The 22,821-nt window shown below is 45.3% G+C and overlaps 1 pseudogene; it reads left to right on the top strand.

Annotated features, from left to right (window-relative positions):
• The first annotated feature begins 15,498 nt into the window (after positions 1 to 15,498).
• On the top strand, positions 15,499 to 16,858 carry LOC147729942 (ubiquitin-associated protein 1 pseudogene; annotated as a pseudogene).
• The last annotated feature ends 5,963 nt before the right edge of the window (positions 16,859 to 22,821 follow it).

Here is a 22,821-nt window from a genome sequence, read left to right as displayed (position 1 = left end):
CATTGATCATGTAGACTCCCATTGCACCAGGGTTTGGAGTCTTTAGAGGATGGCCTTTTTAGTTGAAAGGGTGCCACTGTGTCGTGAATGTTAGACTTCGAGTTCTTGTAGTGAGTTCTGAGTTCATGTACATATGTCAGGACAACTGGTGGTGATAGAAGATTGTTGCTGAGGAATGTTAGTTCATTACGGTTAATGTCACAAGTATTTCTTTTCCATTGTTTGGGTTTCTTAAGTTGGATTTTTTGTGTCTTCGTTGGTTCAGTGATGAAGAAAGAGATGCTGTGGTGGTCCGTCCAGTCACAAGGGATGATCGAGTAAAGTTTGATGGAGTATGGCCTGGCAATGATTAGATCCAGTGTTGTGCCTAGGATGTGTGTTGGGCTATTGCAGAATTGGACGTTTGAGATCAGTTAGGAAGGTTTTTAGGCTGTTAACTGTGGGATCGTTATGATCATTCCTGTGCATAGTGAAGTCACGAGGAAGATCTGGGGGCAATGTTTCCCCAGGTTGGAAGAGATGATTTCCATGATTTGTTCGGTGAATGCAAGATTGTTGCCTGGAGGGTAGTAGACCAAGTGTAATTTACATAGGGGACTGTTGTTGCTCACAATGTTTATGCCTAGGTATTCACACGCGGTACAAAAGGAGGTGGTGATGGATGGAGCATCTGAACCAATCAAACACTCACACCCAGTCAACAGATCTGGGTTTAACCCATCACCGTTCTTTAGCCCACTCTGCCATCCCAGTTCAGACATAGCGATATGCAAATCAGTCTGACCCTGTGCCTCATGTGAACAGTCCAGCCCGAGCTGCCAACCCATGCCTTCCCTGGACTGGAAACAAGCTTTTGGTTTCTGGCATTACAGCCGTCTTCATCCAGGCTTGCTTGAATCCAGTGGCAAAGTGGACAAGGGACTCACGTCTGAGCTAACCCTGCCAACTTATGGCGAACAAAGCGGTACAAAAGGGGGTGGTGATGGACGGAGCATCTGAACCAATCAAACACTCACACCCAGTCAACAGAACTGGGTTTAATCCATCTCCTTTCTTTAGCCCACTCTGCCACCCTAGTTCAGACATGGCCATATGCAAATCAGTCTGACCCTGTGCCTCATGGGAAAAGTCCAGCCCGAACTGCATAGGTATTCACAGCCCACTCTGCCACCCCAGTTCAGACATGGCCATATGCAAATCAGTCTGACCCTGTGCCTCATGGGAACAGTCCAGCCCGAACTGCATGGGTATTCACACGCGGAAAGGTCGATAGATTGGGTTTGGGTCACCACTAGGTTGGTGCGGTGTATGCAGGCTAAGCCGCCCCCACTCTTTCCGGTCTAATGGTTCTTACGATGTCATAGACTGGAGGATTAGAATGTCTAGGATTGGTGCAGAGTCGGTCTTTAACCAGGTTTCCATTAGAAGGAGTCGGTCAAGGTCCTGGGCAAGGATAAGGTCTGCAATGTCAGCTGCGTGTTTCCAGGCCGATCTGCAATTTAGGAGTATGCACTTCAGGTGGGGTTTGGTGTTCAATGTAATTTTTTGTGTGATGGGTATTGGTTTATGGTTGGCCTTATTTATCTCTCTGCTCTTTGGTTTCTGTTCTCTGTACATGTTTGAGATAATTGTTGAGATGTGGTTGAATGTATGTGAAAGGTCAAGGTGTGAGAGAATGTCATTTAAGTTTAAGTTTAAAGTTTAAAGGGGTTTATAAAGCGCATGGTGACGCCTCCCGGCGTGTCCCCGCGCTCATGGATGTCATTGTCCGATAGAGAGGTCTTTGTCCTGGCCGGTCTCCAGGGTGCATTGTGTAAGGGAGCGGTCGCCAGCTAGTGCGCTAGGATGTTCGGGAGCTGAGCGATTTTAATGGATGGACAGCATGGTAAAAGCATTTGTCATGAAGGAACGGATTAGTGCTCGCCAGTGTATCTGATGGACCCATATTGTGTGTTAGTTTAGTAGTGAGTGTTGTGAGACTATGTGCACTAGAACCCTTGCGGTTCTGGGCAGACTCAACAAGGAATTATGTAACTCCTGGAGGTGTTAAGCGTATTAAGGTGCGGTTATTAATGGTTATGATGTAATGAGAGTACAGTGTCTGATCGTAAGCTGAGAAATTCAGATGTCTATTACAGAGCTCCATGTGTGACATATTTATTTGCGTGCTCCCAGGCTGGGGAGGGTGCTACAACTGAGGATGAGTAGGGATACGTGCCCCGAAGAAACAAGACTGCTCTCCATGAGATTTTGCAAAGATACAGCTAACTGTTTGTGCATGCCACATGCACTTAAATTGATGAGAAGCAGTTCGACATGGGTGTGCGTGATTCATAGCCCCGATTCAGCCCATATATGGTCCTGAAAGAAATTGCAGGCCCAGTGGAGGAGTGCATTTAAAAAGCCCACCAGAAACCCATTGCTAAGGCCTAAAGAAGAGATACTGCACTACTTTATAACAAAAATGTATACATGTGGGCTGCTTATGAAACATTTCAGAATCAAGGGTCTTTCACAGCACCAATGTGACATAAAGCACTATAAGTGCAAGTGCCAATTCATATTTTTCAAAGAATTTCGTCCAATGCAGGCCAGCTTAGTTTTGCCTCTGCTACTAACATGGAACTGATATCTCTCAATTACAACCTTCACACTCAATCTGAAGTTGTGAGTCAGTTCCCGTCATTGTTTCATGGCCTTGTTGCCTAATGGCACTACAGAGCCACTTTTGTCTTGCAAGTAGCCGTTGAGAAAAAAATAGAAACGCTCCACCAGTCCTATGCCATGGGGTTCACCCATAGTGGGGTACCAAAAAAGGACAGTGGAGGTGCAGTGTGCATTTGTGTTGATATGCGTCAGGTCAAAAAAACAATCAAGAGATAAAGGCATCCTGGTCCACTAATAACAGACACGATCATGCAGCTGAACAGTGCCAAAATCTTTCCCCATGTAAACATGAACAAGGGATATCATCAACTCGAGTTGGGAGAGAACTAAAGGTACATCGCTACTTTTTTGACTCATGTTAGTAATAATGATAAGGATTTGTATGAGCGCACAAATGTCCTAAGGCATCAAGGCTTTTAAAAAGATTAGTCCTGCTATATAGCTCGGCCGTAGCCTGGTTCCTGTTTGCATAGATGAAACTAACCTCCTTACATTGTGAAAAGCCAGGTCTTTAAGGCCTTCCTGAAAGGAGTATGCATCGTCAAACAAGTAAGAGGATAAGGAAGGGAGTTTTAGAGCCTAGCTTCCGCAACTGAGAAAGCTCTGCCTCCCCATCTCTTTCTCTGAAATCTGGGGACAATAACCCAAGTATGATCTGCTGAGTGAAGTTTTTCTTTGGGATATACCATTGAAACATGGCTTTGATTCCATAAGGACTCACATTGTAAAGGGCTTTATGAATGATGCAAAGTGTCTTAAACATAATGTGTTTTTTTCACCACAATCCAGTGAAGTTCAAGTAGTCCTCTGGAGACCAACTGATATTTAGGGATATTCAAAGTCAGTCTTACTCCAGCATTCTGCACTATTTTCAGCTTTGATTGTGTTGACTTGTTGGCTTCAAGGTAAAGCGCATTGCAATAATCAATCCTGGATGAAATTGGCACTATGCCTACTGTTTGAGTGCCGGAATGAGGATGAAAGGAAAAACTTTCTGCAGAGTTCTGATAATCCTGAAACAAGTAGTCACAGTACAATTAACTTTGAGGTCCAATGACAGCTCGCTGTCAAGGATTACTCCTAGATTTTTCACTGAGTCCACTGGAGTGGGTAGAGTACCCAGCATATTTGGTCGCCAATTACTATTCATTATGCTTGATTGGCTCCCAAAAATCAAGACCTCGTCTTATTGAAATTAAGCTTAGGGCAGTTTTTGCCCATCCATATGGTCACTTCCTTAATATAGTTAATGAAATTAGCCAAAATGTAATCTGTTTCTTTTGAGATAGACACCATTATCTGATTGTCGTCAGAATGCAACACAGTCTGTAGCCCAATTACTGTAAGCGTTCGGTAAGCAGGGTTGGAGAAATAGTATCAAAGGCCGCAGACAGAACCAAATGGACTAGAGCCACGGTTTGCTCTGCATCAACTAGACACCTTATGCTGTCAGTTGCAGATACCAGCACAGCTTCCGTTCAATGATTGCTTCTGAAACTGAACTGTGAAGCATCCAGGAGTCTGTGTACCTCCACATAGGTCATCATATGCTGGTTAAGATGTTTCTCCAGGATATTGGCTGGGATATGGCGATAGCACTTATGGTCATTGGGATCTAAATTAGGCTTCTTAAGTTGTAGTATTTATTTATTTTGGGAGATTTGTTAAGCGCACAAATACCCGAGGGTGTCTCGGCGCTGCGTGTCCACTATGCTTGTCCATGAGTAATTATTGTTTGAAAAGCCAAGTCTTTGTCTGTTTACGGAAAGGAAAAAGGGAAGTACAGGTTTTGATTTGGCTTGGAAGACTATTCCAAAGTTTGGTAGTTGTCACAATAAAGGACCTGTCGCCCCAAGAGACCTTCTTAGTCCTTGGGACCTGCACAAGACCGGCAGTAGAAGAGCGGAGGGATCTGACAGGATTGTAGGGGCAGAATGCATCCTTTAAGAAAGCAGGTCCTTGAGAGTGAATTGCCTTATACGCAATGCAGAGTGCTTTAAATTTAGCTCTTTTCTTTACTGGCAACGAATGAAGCTGTTCAATAGTGCCAGAGATAGGGGTGTACTTCGGGGTGGCCGTGATAAGTCTGGCCGCAGCATTCTGCACCAGCTATAGCTTTTTTAAGACTCCTTCCTGAGCATTGACTAAGAGTGCATTACAGTAGTCAATGCGAGATATCACTAATGCACTGACCAGAGTTCTGGCCATGCTCATGGGGAGATAAGGGAGGAGTTTTTTGATCATTCTCATGGTGTAGAATGAGGATGATACTACCGCATTGACATGGTGCATAAGAGTCAGTTTAGTGTCCAGTAAGACTCCCAGATTTCTTGCCTTGGTCACTGGGGACAGGGGTGGTCCCAGGGCGGCAGGCCACCAGGTGGGTGACCAAGCTGGGGTGAGATTACCAAACACCATCACCTCCATTTTGTCGGAGTTAAGGTTCAAGCAATTTGTGGACATCCAGTCACTTATTGCTAGCATTCCCTGATTAAAATTGGAAGCCACTTCATCTCTATTTTTGTTAATAGCCAAGACAATCTGGGTGTCATCAGCGTAGGATGTCACCACCAGGTGATGGGATTTTATGACCCTCGCCAAGTTCGACACATAGATGTTAAATAGTGTCGGACTTAGCGAGGATCCCTGGGGGACACCACAGGGAAGAGTAAAAGGAGGTGAGTTGAAATTGCCGAAGGCGACCGATTGTACTCGGTCAGAAAGAAAAGAGGAGATAAGATCCTTAGCACCATTTGTGATCCCTGCCGCTGTGACACGGTCGATCAAGATAGAGTGATCGACCGTGTCGAAAGCTGCTGGCAGGTCCAACAAGATGAGCACTGCCGATCCTCTACCATCAAGTGTCATCCTGATTTCATCCGTAGCTTTAATAAGCGCGGTTTCCGTTCCATGTCCCTTCCGGAAACCAAATTGTGCATTATCCAGGCAGGTATTCTGATCTATGAAATCTGAGATTTGGATATTCATAATCTTTTCCACAATTTTGGCGGGGAGAGGAAGGCAGGCTATAGGGCGATAGTTGACGACTATAGAGGGATCTAAAGAACTCTTCTTGATGAGAGGTTTGATAGTTGCTTTCTTCCAGAAGGAAGGAAAGATATTGGAGGAAAACATGGCATCAAATATTTCCGTAAGTTTTGGACCTATGATATCCGGAAAGTTTTTGAGAATGGAAGGGGGCCATGGATCTTCCGGTGAGCCAGAGTTCGTGGTACATAGTAAATGAGATAACAGTTCTGATGGAGCCTGAGTAAAGTTCTGGAAGGAGCGATGGGGGGTAGAGTCAGGCGGGTTGGCACCTGCCCGGGCCAGGAGCTTGTGATCCTTAGGGGTGGAAGACGGATGTCCCGTACTGGTTGTGTGAGCCTTGAATTGAGTAAAGATGTCAGTCAATTTCCTTTGAAAGTGATTCGCCAAGGAATCACAGAGCTCATGAGTAGCTATGATGGGGGTGGTTGTCGCTTGACCGAAGAGACGCGTGACTACCTGAAACAGTTGTTTTGTAGAGTCATGTGCAAGATGGATTTGGGCACTGTAAAATTTGCTTTTTTCCGTAATGATAAGTTGTTTGTATCTAAGCATCATGACTTTGTAACAGGATTTTTGATCTGGGCCATAATCTTGTCTCCATCTACGTTCCTGTCGTCTACATTTTTGCTTTTCTTGTCTGATTCAGATAAGGGGGTGGTGATGGACAGAGTATCTGAATTAAGCAGAACACTCGTACCCAGTCAACAGATCAGGGCTTGATCCATCACCGTTTTTTAGCTCACTGCGCCATCCCAGCTCAGAACCTGGCTACATGCAAATTAGCCTGTCCCTGGCCCAGTGCATCATGGGAACAGAGCAGACCAAACTACCAAGCCAATTCTTTTACTGGAAAGGAAACAAGCTTCCGGGGACTGGTTTCTGGCATTACAGCCGTCTTCGGCCCAGCTTGCTTGAATCCTGATGGTGCAGTGAGCAAGGGACTCATGTCTGAGCATACCCTTCCACGCTTATGGTGTACAAAACGATTCAGAAAAGGGGGTGGTGATGGACAGAGTATCTGAATTAAGCAGAACACTCGTACCTAGTCAACAGATCAGGGCTTGATCCATCACCGTTTTTTAGCTCACTGCACCATCCCAGCTCAGAACCTGGCTACATGCAAATTAGCCTGTCCCTGGCCCAGTGCATCATGGGAACAGGGCAGACCAAACTACCAAGCCAATTCTTTTACTGGAAAGGAAACAAGCTTCGGGGGACCGGTTTCTGGCATTACAGCCGTCTTCGGCCCGGCTTGCTTGAATCCTGATGGTGCAGTGAGCAAGGGACTCATGTCTGAGCATACCCTTCCACGCTTATGGTGGACAAAACGATTCAGAAAAGGGGGTGGTGATGGACAGAGTATCTGAATTAAGCAGAACACTCGTACCCAGTCAACAGATCAGGGCTTGATCCATCACCGTTTTTTAGCTCACTGCACCATCCCAGCTCAGAACCTGGCTACATGCAAATTAGCCTGTCCCTGGCCCAGTGCATCATGGGAACAGAGCAGACCAAACTACCAAGCCAATTCTTTTACTGGAAAGGAAACAAGCTTCCGGGGACCGGTTTCTGGCATTACAGCCGTCTTCGGCCCGGCTTGCTTGAATCCTGATGGTGCAGTGAGCAAGGGACTCATGTCTGAGCATACCCTTCCACTCTTATGGTGGACAAAATGATTCAGAAAAGGGGGTGGTGATGGACAGAGTATCTGAATTAAGCAGAGCACTCGTACCCAGTCAACAGATCAGGGCTTGATCCATCACCGTTTTTTAGCTCACTGCACCATCCCAGCTCAGAACCTGGCTACGTGCAAATCAGCCTGTCCCTGGCCCAGTGCATCATGGGAACAGGGCAGACCAAACTACCAAGCCAATTCTTTTACTGGAAAGGAAACAAGCTTCCGGGGACCGGTTTCTGGCATTACAGCCGTCTTCGGCCCGACTTGCTTGAATCCTGATGGTGCAGTGAGCAAGGGACTCATGTCTGAGCATACCCTTCCACGCTTATGGTGGACAAAACGATTCAGAAAAGGGGGTGGTGATGGACAGAGTATCTGAATTAAGCAGAACACTCGTACCCAGTCAACAGATCAGGGCTTGATCTATCACCGATTTTTAGCTCACTGCACCATCCCAGCTCAGAGCCTGGCTACATGCAAATTAGCCTGTCCCTGGCCCAGTGCATCATGGGAACAGGGCAGACCAAACTACCAAGCCAATTCTTTTACTGGAAAGGAAACAAGCTTCCGGGGACCGGTTTCTGGCATTACAGCCGTCTTCGGCCCGGCTTGCTTGAATCCTGATGGTGCAGTGAGCAAGGGACTCATGTCTGAGCATACCCTTCCACACTTATGGTGGACAAAACGATTCAGAAAAGGGGGTGGTGATGGGCAGAGTATCTGAATTAAGCAGAACACTCGTACCCAGTCAACAGATCAGGACTTGATCCATCACCGTTTTTAGCTCACTGCACCATCCCAGCTCAGAACCTGGCTACATGCAAATTAGCCTGTCCCTGGCCCAGTGCATCATGGGAACAGGGCAGACCAAATTACCAAGCCACTTTTTTTACTGGAAAGGAAACAAGCTTCCGGGGACCGGTTTCTGGCATTACAGCCGTCTTCGGCCCGGCTTGCTTGAATCCTGATGGTGCAGTGAGCAAGGGACTCATGTCTGAGCATACCCTTCCACGCTTATGGTGGACAAAACGATTCAGAAAAGGGGGTGGTGATGGACAGAGTATCTGAATTAAGCAGAACACTCGTACCCAGTCAACAGATCAGGGCTTGATCCATCACCGTTTTTTAGCTCACTGCACCATCCCAGCTCAGAACCTGGCTACATGCAAATTAGCCTGTCCCTGGCCCAGTGCATCATGGGAACAGGGCAGACCAAACTACCAAGCCAATTCTTTTACTGGAACGGAAACAAGCTTCCGGGGACCGGTTTCTGGCATTACAGCCGTCTTCGGCCCGGCTTGCTTGAATCCTGATGGTGCAGTGAACAAGGGACTCATGTCTGAGCATACCCTTCCACGCTTATGGTGGACAAAACGATTCAGAAAAGGGGGGTGGAGATGGACAGAGTATCTGAATTAAGCAGAACACTCGTACCCAGTCAACAGATCAGGGCTTGATCCATCACCGTTTTTTAGCTCATGTAGCCAGGTTCTGAGCTGGGATGGTGCAGTGAGCTAAAAAGCGGTGATGGATCAAGCCGTGATCTGTTGACTGGGTAGGAGTATTCTGCTTAGTTTAGATACTCTGTCCATCACCACCCCCTTTTCTGAATCATTTTCTTGTCTGATGGCATCATTGTACCAGGGTGCAGATTTAAAAGCCCTGTTGATAGATTGTTTCTTTAGAGGGACTGTCATATTGACTGTGTTCTGAATCCAGTTGGTGTAATTGTTAGCTCCCAACTCAGGATCAGTCACAGTGGGTGGCAGAGAAGTTAGTAATGATGACTGAGAAGCAGAAATAGTGAGGGGGAGAACATCTTTCATCCTGAGTGATGTATTGCTAGAGAAAAGACCGTCCAAAAGGTGGCCCGCAGTATGCGTGGGACCGGTAACTAGTTGTAGGAGTCCTATTGCTTCCAATTCGGATAGGAGAGCCGCGGTGTCAGAATTGTCCAGCAACGAGAGGTGAAAGTTAAAATCGCCCAGAATGGTGTATTGGTTTTCGCCTGTCAATGGTTCTAGCAGAATTGGCAGATTAGCAAGAAATGGGCTGCGAGGTCCTGGGGGACGGTAAATAAGTGTGCCTTTAAAAGGGGAAGCATGGGGGATGGAAATTGTAAAAGCAATTGCTTCACAGCTTGTGGTAGGAACGGCCTCCATTCGAACTATTAGATTGCTACGATATATAATGGCTAGGCCACCTCTTTTTTTGGGATGTGGTCTGTCTAATCTAAAGTTCGAGAATCCTTCGGGGGTTGCAGTGACAAAGTCAGGTCCACAGGAAAGATCACCCCAAGTTTCGGTTATGAAAAGGAGATCAAGATTGCAGTCATCAATGAAATTTAAGATTTCATATTTGTGCTTAGGCAGGGAGCGTGCGTTTATTATTGCTGACACGCATGGTTTAGGCAATATTTTCTTCCTGCTAATGGTGCTTGTTGGTAGGCGACGGTAGTTGTTAGTGACAAAGGAGCAACTAGGACAGACATAAGGAAGGGAATATGGCTGGTTGGCAAGTTCAAGGCGCGGGCAATGATGAGGTGAGACCACTGCCTCCTTCCAAAAATGTGGGTAACAGCCTGAGATGATAGCTTTATTCATAATGGAGGTGAAAGGTAAAGCTATTGTACCAGCAGCCAGTTGCTGGGTTTTAGGGGGACAAGTTTCTTTTTGGGTTCCTGATTTGATATTAAGGAGATGAGACACCATTAGATCATATGTCAGAAGTTGGAAACAAGAAAGCATCACTAAGTCATTCCCCTCAACCTCCACTGTTTCTGAAAGGCTTGGCTGCAACTGAGCGCTTAATTAAGAGGAGGTATAAACTTCTGCATTTGGAACACAGTTTTATAGATTTAGGACATTTTAGATTGAAATAATTCTGCCAACTTGTTGATGGAGCCGAGAAATGATGGCTAACTTTAAAAAGTTCTTTTGAGGAATTGGCTGCCTCAATTTGGCCAGTACATTAAAGTGCTTTCCTTCTCTAATGGCTGTTTTGCATTCTCTAAGGGCTATCTTATATACATTTTTTTCCCTGCACCTCATTATGTTTCTCCAGGAGCTTTCCTGACGTCAACAATCCAGTCTAAATAATCCTAGCCATTCCGTGAACCAAGGGGCCGTGGGCAGCTTCCTCTGATACTTAATTTCCCATATGGGCGCTATCTTATCAATCCCGGAGTCCAGCCAAGATGATAATTCTTCCACCCCTATGTTTACATTCTCATATTCAATGCAGTGCTTACTTCTAAGGGCACCGGGGAAGGATTCTGATGAGGCCCACTTCCAATTCCTTATGGAGATCTTCATGTTAGTGAGTGTGTCCTTATTCTGGAAGAATTGTAGGGTAAGTAAGAAAGATACTGCCTGGTGAGTAGACCAACTAAGTGGTAGTGACTCTTGCACTGACAGCCTGGAATCATTAGAGAAAATCCAATATAGTGTGTGTCCCAATGCGTGCATGGGGTCCCTGACTAACTGGGAGCACAATGCAAACCAGAGTGTTCTTAAGTACTTTAGAGTCATCACTGCTAACATCTTCTAGATGGAAATTGATATTATCCATAACCGTGATGTTGCTTTTAGCTAGGTGCAGTTCAATAAGATTTGCAAGCTCTGTAGGAATCATGGTCCTGTGTTCTTGGGGTCTGGATACTAGCATCCCAGCTAATGAGTTGACAGTTGATATTTTAATGGCAAAATATAGAGCTTCACAGGACTCGGGCACTAATCCCCTCCATATGACAGTGATATTCTAATTTGTGTACAATGGCCAGTCCTCCTGCTAGTCTGCCTGCCCCGTCTAATCCGAGAGCTGTGTATCCTGGGTGGGATTGCATCTACTAAGTCAGGACCCGATGACTCATTAGCCCAGGTCTCAGTAATGAAAAACCAGTCTGGGTCCTGAGCATGCATGAATTTGGCGAACTCAGTTTTGTGCCTAAACAAAGACCTGACATTAATAACGAAACCCTTAAGATTTTCTTCCCCGCAAGGCTGCCCCCTTTTCAGCTGTGCCTGATTTTTAGGAGTTGTTGATATTAAGAGATGTGCTTGCAATGGTCGGAGTAAGGCTACCCTAAATCAGCATGAAGTACAAGTACAGATTTTAGATTGATACAGTTCCTCAAACTCAAAAGGAGAGCATAAAAAAGAGGCTTACCCCGATGATTTAGAATCCATAGTTGTTCTTTAGGATACTCAAATGTTAGACTGGACAGACCACCCCCAAAAAAAGGAGGCGGATTAGCCATTATATACCATAGAAACCTAACAGTACGAACAGAAAACATTCCCACCCCATGTTGTGAAGCTTTGTCTTTCACTATCTCTATTCCAAATGCTCCCCTTTCAAAGGCATACTTATTTACCGCCCCCCCGGGACCTCGCAGTCCTTTTCTCGCTAACTTACCTATTCTTTTAGAACCACTGGCAGGTTTAAGCCAGTACACCATTCTGGGTGATTTTAATTTCCACCTTGAGCTGCTGGATAATCCCGATACCACCACCCTATTATCCGAATTAGATGCAATAGGACTCCCACAACTAGTCACTGGTTCCACGCATACTGCGGGCCATCTTTTGGATGGTCTCTTCTCCAGCGAGAAATCACTAGTGGTAAAGGACCTCCTTCCCTTCACCTGGACGGACCACTCCGCCATTCTTTTTTTACTTTTTCCTACAACCTACTCCCCCCCTAGTTAATACTCCCCCACCCACGAATCAATTTAGAGCATGGAAAAGCATCGACATTTCCGCTTCTCAGTCCTCATTATTAACTTCCTTGCCACCCACTATGACTGATCCTGAACAAGGTGCTAATAACTACACTAACTGGATACTAAACACTGTCAATCTGACAGTTCCACTAAAGAAACAATCCACCAACAGGACTCTTAAATCCTCACCCTGGTTCAATGATACTCTTAGACAGGAAAAACAAAAGTGCAGGCGCCAGGAACGCAAATGGAGACGTGACTACGACCCAGATCAAAAATCCCTCTACAAAACCATGATGTCTAATTACAAGCAACTAATTATCATGGAGAAAAGTAACTTCTATAGCAATCAAATCAATCTTGCACAAGATTCGACTAAACAACTTTTCCAGGTAGTGACGCGCCTCTCTGGACAAGCAGCGACCACCCCAATCACACACACCCAAGAGTTATGTAACTCCTTGGCAAATCATTTCCAAAAAAAAGTCACAGATATTTTTACCCAATTCAAAGCCCATGCTACCAGTATTGGACACCCACCCTCCGCTCCCAATGCCAAACCACTTATCAAGAAAAGCTCACTAGATCCGTCGATAGTCGCTAATTATCGACCAATCGCCTGCCTCCCGCTCCCCGCCAAAATTGTGGAAAAAATCATGAACACTCAAATCTCAGACTTTATAGACCAAAACAACTGTCTGGATGACACACAATTTGGCTTCCGGAAGGGACACGGGACGGAAACTGCGCTTATTAAAGCCACAGAGGAAATTAGGAAGACTCTCGATGATGGAGGATCAGCAGTGCTTATTTTACTGGACCTGTCCGCAGCCTTTGACACGGTCGATCTCTCCATCTTGATCGACCGTGTCACAGCGGCAGGCATTACAGGTGCGGCGAAAGACCTCATCGCCTCATTTCTCGCTGATCGAGTACAGTCAGTTGCCTTCGACAATTTCAACTCACCTCCTTTCACTCTCCCCTGCGGTGTTCCCCAGGGATCCTCGCTAAGTCCTACACTATTCAACATTTATGTGTCAGACTTAGCGAGGATCATAAAAATCCATCACCTGGCGGTAACATCATACGCTGACGACACACGGATTGTCTTAGCCATAAACAAAAATGGAGATGAAGTGGCCTCCAATTTTAATATGGGAATGCTGGCAATAAGTAATTGGATGGCCACAAATTGTTTGAAACTGAACTCCGATAAAACGGAGGTGATGTTGTTTGGTAACCTCTCCCCTGCCTGGTCTCCCACATGGTGGCCTGATGCCCTAGGACCACCCCCTCCCCCAGTGACCAAGGCAAGAAATCTTGGAGTTATACTGGATACAAAACTCACTTTCATGCACCACGTTAATGCGGTAGTTTCCTCCTCATTCTATACCATGAGAATGATAAAAAATCTCCTACCCTATCTCCCCATGAATATGGCAAAAACTCTGATCAGCGCACTTGTCATGGCCCGCATTGACTACTGCAATGCCCTTCTAGTTAATGCTCAAGAAGGTGTTCTAAAAAAATTGCAACTAGTGCAGAATGCTGCGGCCAGATTGATCACAGCAAGCCCCAAGTATACCTCCATATCTGGCACACTTCGAAAGCTTCACTGGTTACCGGTAAAGAAGAGAACTAAATTTAAAGCTCTCTGCATTGCGTATAAGGCAATTCACGCTCAAGGTCCAGCATTTCTGAAAGACTCACTTTGCCCTTATAAACCTGCTAGATCCCTTCGATCCTCAACTGCTGGTCTCATGCAGGTCCCCAGGACCAAGAAAGTCTCCTGGGGAGACAGATCCTTCATAGTGACCACCATCAAACTATGGAACAGTCTTCCACATCATATCAAAACCTCTACTTCCCTTCTTTCTTTCCGCAAACAGATAAAGACCTGGCTGTTCAAGCAATAACTTCTCATGGACTAGTTCAATAAACACTCAGCGCCGAGACACCCTCGGGTATTTGAGCGCTTAACAAATCTCCTAAATAAATTTAGAATACACCAATAGATGGGGACCTTCCTAACGTGGAAGAACCAGGGGTTCTGGCGCAGGGCGCATTCTGGGCGCTTCGGTGTCCCAGTGCAAAAGCCCACTGCACACGTCAGGGCACGCATGCTGCTTTAATGGCCATGTCCGTTGTGGAGAACGGCTAGTCTACTGCCTTAAAAAATGGCTTGAGATCTAAGCTTCAAAAGAATAAAACAAGCAATTGAGAATACAACCGAGATGGCCTAATTTGACCACAATTTACATACTGAGACCACTGTAGATGTGAGCCAATGGGGATGGGGCCTATCCCTGCTCAACATATTGGTCATCCCAATGATCAGAGACACACTGTGGCCAATGCCATTCGAAGCCTGTCTAACAAAGAACACACCAATACAGAGCAGGAGAGGGAGAGCCTTTGTGTTGTGTGGGTCTGCAAACATTTTCATGTGTTTCTATTCAGAAAACGTTCCAGCATCATTACAGACCACCAAGCACTGCTTACTATTTTTGGAAACCCGAAAGCCAAGGCGCCCTCTTACATGAGGAGGTGGGGGTTGTGACTGCAAGAGTATGACTATGCAATTGTACAAAAGGCAGGTAAAGGTCAGAACCCTGCTGATTACTTTTCACTTTTCACAAATACCATTACATCGGCACAGTTTGACATCCAACATGTCTGAGTAGTACATTAACTTCATTGTGTGGTCCAGCCAGGGCCGTCTTTAGGGCAGTGTCACTGGTGTGGCCTCACTGTGTGCTGACCTGGATAGGGGCACTGACCTCTGAAGGGAGAGCTGTGATTAGCAATAATTTATTATTTAAAAGCACATGCTGCAGAGTTCCTTGTGCTTCCATCTTTCAGGCAGGAATACAAATTTCAAGATAACCTATGTGATTAATGTTCCTGATGGAGAGGGAGATCAGAGTTTTGTCCAGTGGCAGTTTTGACCCGCAATTAAATAGCGCAGAGGGTTAATAATATGCCTGCTGCAAAGCATAGATCCTTATTTTATGTGGGTAGCTGAGTGGATGAGTAAAGCCAGCCTCTACCAGCGCTTTATGGAATGTATTGGATAGAGGGGTTATGGAGAGATGAGGGGCACTTTTGCTGGGTGGTAGTGAGGGAATCCGAGGAGGAGCTCATAAGAGGGGGGGAGATTGGCGCGCCCAGTTTCACCAGCGCTAGCGCTGGCCCTGGGTCCAGCACACCAGCATCCCCAGCCATTGAACAGATAATTCCAACTACTAATGCTGATAAGGACATGCTTATCCTCAAGACATCATTTCAACTCAATCGCAGAAAAAGAGCGGGTGTCGGAGCGAGCTTTTCATAGACAGGCGCCGCCCCAGGGACGAGCCCTGTCCGCAGCAGATTCTAAATGGCTTCTAGGAAGTCTGCAACAGACCCCCCACAGGATTTTTAGTTATCTTGATGATTTCCCCTTCAAAATTGGAGACGAGTTCAAGACACCAGCCAAAGTTGGTTTACCAATTGGATTTTCTATTCCTGATTACTTCCAGCTGATCAAAGAAACTGAGTATGATTTCTCCCTTGAAAAGAAAACAATCGAGTGGGCTGAAGAAATTGAACAAATCAAAGAGGCTCAGAAAGATGCACAGCTGAAGTAAGAAGCGTCTGTTGCACATGCTAATGCTGACAGGCACTGCTTCACTCAGGAACATGGATTTTCTGACTCAACAGGACTGATGCCCCCTCCCATCAACCCTATTCATGCAAATGTGAAACACAATAACATTCTGACACCAACCCCGACTCACAGTGCCATAAAACAGAAGGTTTTGAGTCCACCGGATATCACCTCTGGCTTCAATCCAGTGTGAGGAAGACCCATATGATAACCTCGAATTAAAAACCATTAACGAGAAGGAAGAACTGAAGAGCATTTTGGATGTTCATGTTAGACCTATTGCAAGCTCTGAATTAGACCACAATCAGTCACAGGCGGTTCCTGAAACTGGATTGGTCTCTGAAATAAAGGAGGAGGAAGATTTGACATCTGGTGAAAGGCCTGCCTTGGACTTCAAGCACCTGCACAAGCCAAATGGCTTTGCCACTTTACCACAGTTCGAAAATCGTGATAAGATGCCTGTGTCTTCCAAAGTGTCCCTTTCTCCAATTACTATGGTTAGCAATATTAAATCGCTTTCCTTTCCAAAGTTGGACTCCAATGAGGGAGAACAGAAAACATCAAAACTCACAAGCACTTTCCATAGCACTAACTGCCTGCCCAACGGCACTTTTTTGGGCTCTTTAAAGAGCTGCTCCCAGAATAGTATTAATGAACTAAATGAGCATCATATGCTAGGCATTTCCACTCTAAATTTAGATGGTGTAATGGCAACATCTGCATTGTCCTCAAGGATGCCTGTTACATCATCAGATGAGTTTTCATTGTCATCCCAAAATACAGGTGCAAAGACTACTGCCACACATGTCACCGTGTCCCAAGTGCCCAATAACACCAGCTGTATAAGGTTACCCAGCGGGCTACCTTATTCCGAATTACTGCATGCCCTCTCTGGTACGGAGAGGCAGTGGGTGGAGACGATTGTCAGCATGGGATATGCCTATGAACATGTCCTGATAGCCATGCAGAAGCAAGGACAGAATGTAGAGCAGGTATTGGATTACCCGGTGAGAAGGGATATGATCCATTGCTTGTCGAAGAGGCTTTGGAAATGCACCAGTGTTCAGAAGAATGCTTAACCTTTTGCTGACGAAATTGAATTTCAAAAGTACAAAAGTGTAGAGGATGAAGTGTCCATTACCAGGGACGTTGTTGCACTGAGAGGCTTGAGAATAGTCATATCTGAGAGCCTAAGACATCACGTCATTGAACTAGCACATGAAGGACATTGTGGATTTGCAGCCACCAAAAGAGCTCTCAGAGATCGAGTGTAGTTTCAGTGCCTACATGAGCGAGTTGATTGGGAACTCAAGGAGTGCCATCTTTGCAACTGCCTTTCCCTCATAGTGACGCAGCATCCCTGACAATGTCTGACCTTCCTGCACATGCTGGGAAAGAGTTGCAGTTGATTTCTTTGGGCCTTAACCCCTTCCATGCTCATGACGAGCTCATGAGGCACAGTTGAGCTGTGCTGATGACGAGCTGAGCTCGTCATGAACAATGATAAATCTGGGAATGCAGCGCAGAAGGAAAATATCGCGAGCAGCCAAGGTGTTAAGGAAACAGACATCATCTCGTGGTAGTCATTGATGAGTATTCACAATTCCCTTTAGTAGAGTTGTTATCTTCAACATCCCTTTAACAAGCTGATTGTGCGGCTGGATAATATATTTGCAGTATGGGGTATCCCCGCCATTCTCAAATCTGACAGTGGTCCTCCATTCAATAGCAAAGAATTCAAGGAGTTTTTGGTCAGACTAAATGTCAAGCATCAAAACAGCCCACCTCTTTGGCCCCAATCCAATGGTAATGTAAACAATTCATGGGTAATTCAGCAAGCATTGATGGAGGGAATCAAGTTAAACGAGGCCCTATGTCAACCCCTCCATGCTTATCGTTCAATTCTTCACTCCACAACTGGTGAGAGTGTTGCCACCTTACTATTTGGGAGAGCCATCAAAACCAAATTGCTGCAGTGCACAGTAGACCGATCCTTAAATGCTGATGAGGTCCATGTCACAGACACTTCTCGAAAGTGCCAGATGAAAACATATGCCGATCCCTGTCAATGAGCTCAGAAAACAGTCTTCGATGAAAGTGACTGGATCCTGGTCAAGCAGTAACAAAAGCGGAAAACAGACGCTCCATTTGTTGTTGATCCTCTGAGGGTTGTGACTTTCAAAGGACACATGGTGACAGCACATCGTCTCAGTAAGTCCACGACACAGGACATGTCACACTTCAAGCACCTACCTTGACGTTTGTCAGCTCCTGCAATCATGAATGAAGTGACCCCACCTGACATTACAGATCAAGCATTAGAACCTGTGCTATCTGTGCACAATCAGAGTGTATCTCAACTATTTCATACCACTCGACCTGGCCGACTAGTGCGAGCTTCTCTACGACTTATTGAAGAAATACACATGTTACTGTTGTTCATGCTTTTTATTTAACAAAGGGGGAGATGTAGCATTGTGAGAATATGTTCGCCAGGACTCTTGCAGTTCTGGGCCGACTCAATAAGGAATTACATTACTGCTGGGATGTGTTAAGGTGTGGTTATTAATGGTTATGATGTCATGTGTGCAGTGTGTGATCATATGCTGAGGAATAAAGACTTCTATTACAGAGCTCCGTGTGTGGCATCTTTATTTGCATGCTCCCCATGCTGGAGTGGACGCTACAGTCTAGACACTCATCAAATACTGTGGCATTTTCTTTTTCAAGTTATTAAACATGAAATGCCTATCAAAACATGTGCCATGTAATGCGCCCTAGGCCCTGTGCAAAGAGAAATCTCATTAAATACTATAGCAGCAGAAACGTATTACACATTATGCCACACTATACCTATGATACAGTGTCATTCAATGCTCTTAACATTTTATACAATGAGATGTAGTTCAAATGCCATGCCACAGGATATCAGATGCTATGACAGTAAATACCCATGAAGTACTCTGGCAGAATATACTTATCCATTAAGCGCTTTGGCATTAGACACTCTTAAGGCAGCTCATTAGAGGTGGCTTCATGAAATGTTCATCTGACATAGTGCCTGGAGATGCCAAGTGAAAAGAAAAACCTGGTCATCTTTGCCCATAGGATGCTGAACCATGCAATGCCCCTCAGATACGGTAGCATAAAATAAACATCAGATGTGTAATTAAACAGCCATCAATTATTGCTCCATGGAATAACTGGCAGATACCAAGTCATAACTTGTAAATCAGGTACTGAGCGATGAAACACCATTCAAAAACTCAACCAGGAAATACCCTTCACAACCTAAGCAGTGCATTGCCAAATTGATAATTGGCCCTGAAATGACAATCAGAAATCAGGCCACAAAATGTGCTGCAAAAGCTGTATCTATCAGATACTGAGCCATGAAATACCAACCCGGTCTGGACAACGAGCTTTTCATTTAGATACTGGACCATAAGATGTCCTTCATATACCATGTCATGAAATAGCCAGCAGACGCAAATCTGTGAAATGCTAGTTGTTACTGAACCATGGCATCTGCACACCTTTCCTTTCGACCTTGGTAGAACTTCAAGCAGCAGGAAAAGGAGACAACTCACTGCTGAGCAGTGGCCATTGGGTTTCCCCACTAGTTATCAGTGAAGAAACACATTCCCTACAGACGGATTTCACATCCTTGTGGGAAGAGACACACATCTGTAGGGAGAGACACACCTGAAGAGAAGTGAAAATTTCTATCTCATGCAAAATTGAATTTTGCAATTTGGGGAATTCTTTGCGAAATGCGAAATTCGCCGACTATTTCTGACTAGTTGGCGTCATAGAGTTTTCCTTCACCTACCTCGAATAACCTCAGCCTTTGTGTGTTTTTACCTCAGGGATACGTCTGTGCTCTGAAGCTCCATCATTGTCATTTTCCTCCAGCACCGTCCTGTTAGTGTTCAAAGATTGCAGTATGGTCAGATGTATCCCTGCAGTGTGCATGGCATCCCACCAGGGCCGCCACTCCCCAACAGGACTAGTCTCCCAGCAATGTCCTGGCAGGGCTGCAAGACTGCCACAGCCTCAATTTTCTTGTGATCAAGGCAACCCTGATGGGCGGGCTCTCTCTCTATGCTCTCTTTCTATATAGAAACAGTATCTTATGTTATGTTACCTAGTCTCATAGAGCACGTAGCTATCCAGGAACGGGCTTCCTAGCGCTGACAGGAATCATGAAGAGGAGAAGCATTGGTTAGGAGAAGAGATGGGCCTTCAATTGCTTCCTGAAACTTAACAAATTGCTGTTGGCTCTGAGGTAACTGGGCAGGGAGTTCCAGATTTTAAACATGCACAGGGCTTTGAATTCAATTATTTTGCTCACAGGCAGCCAAAGAAGGCTTGACAAAGTTGGACGTGGGGAAGCACCTGTGTAGACATCAAACAGTAAGACCCTGTGAGGTACACAGCTTGCAAATCCCAATTATCTGCATAGTTTCTGATATAGTGATGCATCAACAACAAATTAAAATCATGTAGTTTAATTGATAGAATGCATTAATATGTGGTGAGCAATTACAAACCGTTAGCAGTACCCTTCTCCCTCTTTTAATGTTATCTCTCTCCTGGGTCCACATTACAGAACCGGCCAACTCTGATCTGTAGTGCACCTTTATGTGTGTGAACTGGCACAGAGTGGGAACGGTGCAGCGTAACACAACAAATGTGCTGTTCTCAGTGCAGAAGCGAAACCGGCACATGCACTGACGACAGCTCATTAGTGAATGTTGGACTGAGAGTTTGAAACCGGTCCGGAAGTCCATCTTTCACTAGAGGCGGGGACCTGGATTCAATTTCAAAAGGGGGCAGAGATCCACCTACAGGCAGGTGCACTGAGTGTCTACTTCTACCTGCAGAGAAATGTGCTGGGGGCCCCTAGGTCCCCCATACTCTTCTAGCGAAGGGAAGAGTCACAGTGGCTATGTCCCACATCAATAGGATGCCCTCTTGGCCTCTGCGTCCACAGCTGTAATACAACCCAAAGTCAGTTGCATGTGTCCACGCCCCATGCAATTGAGGTCCTATCCCCAATGAATGCACAGATCACCGGAGTGATCCATATTACAGAAGGGGCCGCACAAGTATCTGCAGTCCTTTCTGTAATACGACAGTGCCCTGCACAGGTGCAAAAACGGGCAGAAACCCCCATTGCTCCTCTGTTGCACTAATAGGGCCCTGCACCCACCGCAGGAACAAAGATCCCGGTCACAGAGCCCCGGTTTCGGGTGCCCGTCAGGTATTGCAACGCCGACCTGACGAGGAGCTGACTCAAATGATGAAGCATGACACCTAGCTTGCTGGGTGTGTGAGAGCCCTAGTTCCAAAAGGAGAATTCCCTATCCTGCTATCACACAACAGTGGTCCTCTAGTGACCCCTGGCCATGCCCAATACCTCTTGAACCCATCACACAGAGGAACTCCGTACCGATCTTGCAACACACTAATAGGGCCCTGTCATGTGTTAGCTGAGCAGCCCATACTCTATGGCTGCCATTTGATCATTTAGAGAGTGTCTTGCACACATGTCTGTCTTTTAGCTATGCCACCTCTTCAAACCACGCTCAGGGTGAAATTCATGTCAAATCAGGTAAGTGTCTATAGTGGACAGAAAACAATGCACGGAACTGAAAGGACTAAAGATGGCTTGTTGGAGGGAAAAGCAACAGATGGCAAAGGTGCCAGTGGTGCACTGTAGTGGTAGGTAAATTATTTCACTGTTGAGTGAGCTGTATCAGTGCTGGCATTTACAAAAGCATGGAGAGGCAGGTAAGCTTTTTTGATCAGTTCCATCAGTGCCTGTATTTACACATGCTTTATCATTAACATTGCAGGTTGAAGGTGCAATATTCATCTGGCTACTTTTCAGGAAGTTGTTGCTTTCCCTTGTGCAATGGTAGTCACTGGTTGAGCTTAAATGTTTGAAAGGGTTGTAGCAATGAGTTTTGAGAAGTTTCAGTTGGATGTGAGAATAGGAGAAGCAGCGGCTGGTGGTGTTTTCAAATTCAGGTATCTTGGATTCCCTTGTTATAGACAGTATCTGCGTTGTATGGGTGGTGTGATTTATTCACTGATTTTCAGTCAAATGGTACGAAGCGGATCTTCTTTTCCCTATAGTTGCTTTTAAAGGATCTCTCCCAAAGTTTCTCTTTAGAAATTCGCAATAGCCAATATTATGAGGTACTTCGATATGGATAGCATTTTTGGAGAAGCACCTTGTGAATTTGCAGGCATGATCATGATCTGGGCTTCCAGCAATTTTTCCTAGTTTCTGGACTTTCCAGATTGTTGTTCCTAAAGCGCCATCAACAAGATAACTGTATCTCATCCCCTGATGCTCTGAGGCAAGGAACGATCCTCTGCTTTTGAACGCAGAATGCCAACCTGACTTGCGTAAGAAAGAAGGTGCACCATATCTTTAAGACCTTTGCAGTTCAAACTCTGCCCTGCTTCAGTCAAACAGAGATTGGAGTCAGTGTTCACTCTCCTTGAACATATCCTGGCAAACACAAAAAAGAGAGTGACCCCTCAAAGCCAAGGGGACAGGGTCAACTTGGACCGAACAACAAAAGCAACCTACTCATGGCCATATGCTAATATTACAGGAAACAAATGTGGGACATGTTTCAGAAAGTCTGAGTGCTGTGAATACAATGTCAAAAAAGCAAGGTCTCTTATTTTATAACAAAATAAATATATAAAAAAGATAGATCATTTATTTCTTGCAGAATAATAATAGTAAAACATTTAAAAATAGACATACACAAAGAAATCATCGGCAAAGATATGTTGTGAGAACATCATCATCATACTATAAAATCCCAAGGATTTCTTTGCCTTTACTCTTGTCTTCCTCCCCAGATTGCTTTTACTAGAGTAGATGGGTACTCATCCAGTCCGATTCTTTGAGCCTTTCTGCTGTTTTCTCCAGGTTTCCTAGGTTGCCTCAAAAAGAGAACCTGAAATGGGTTTTTTTCGGTTGAAATTTGGGATCCTAAACATTGAGCATGGCCGCAGTGATGGGCA

The sequence above is a fragment of the Lissotriton vulgaris genome, chromosome 2_1, assembly GCF_964263255.1.
Source record: "Lissotriton vulgaris chromosome 2_1, aLisVul1.2, whole genome shotgun sequence".
Taxonomy (NCBI): Eukaryota; Metazoa; Chordata; class Amphibia; order Caudata; family Salamandridae; genus Lissotriton; species Lissotriton vulgaris.
Note: the sequence above shows the minus strand (reverse complement) of the source record. Positions and strands in the feature narration are given on the sequence as shown.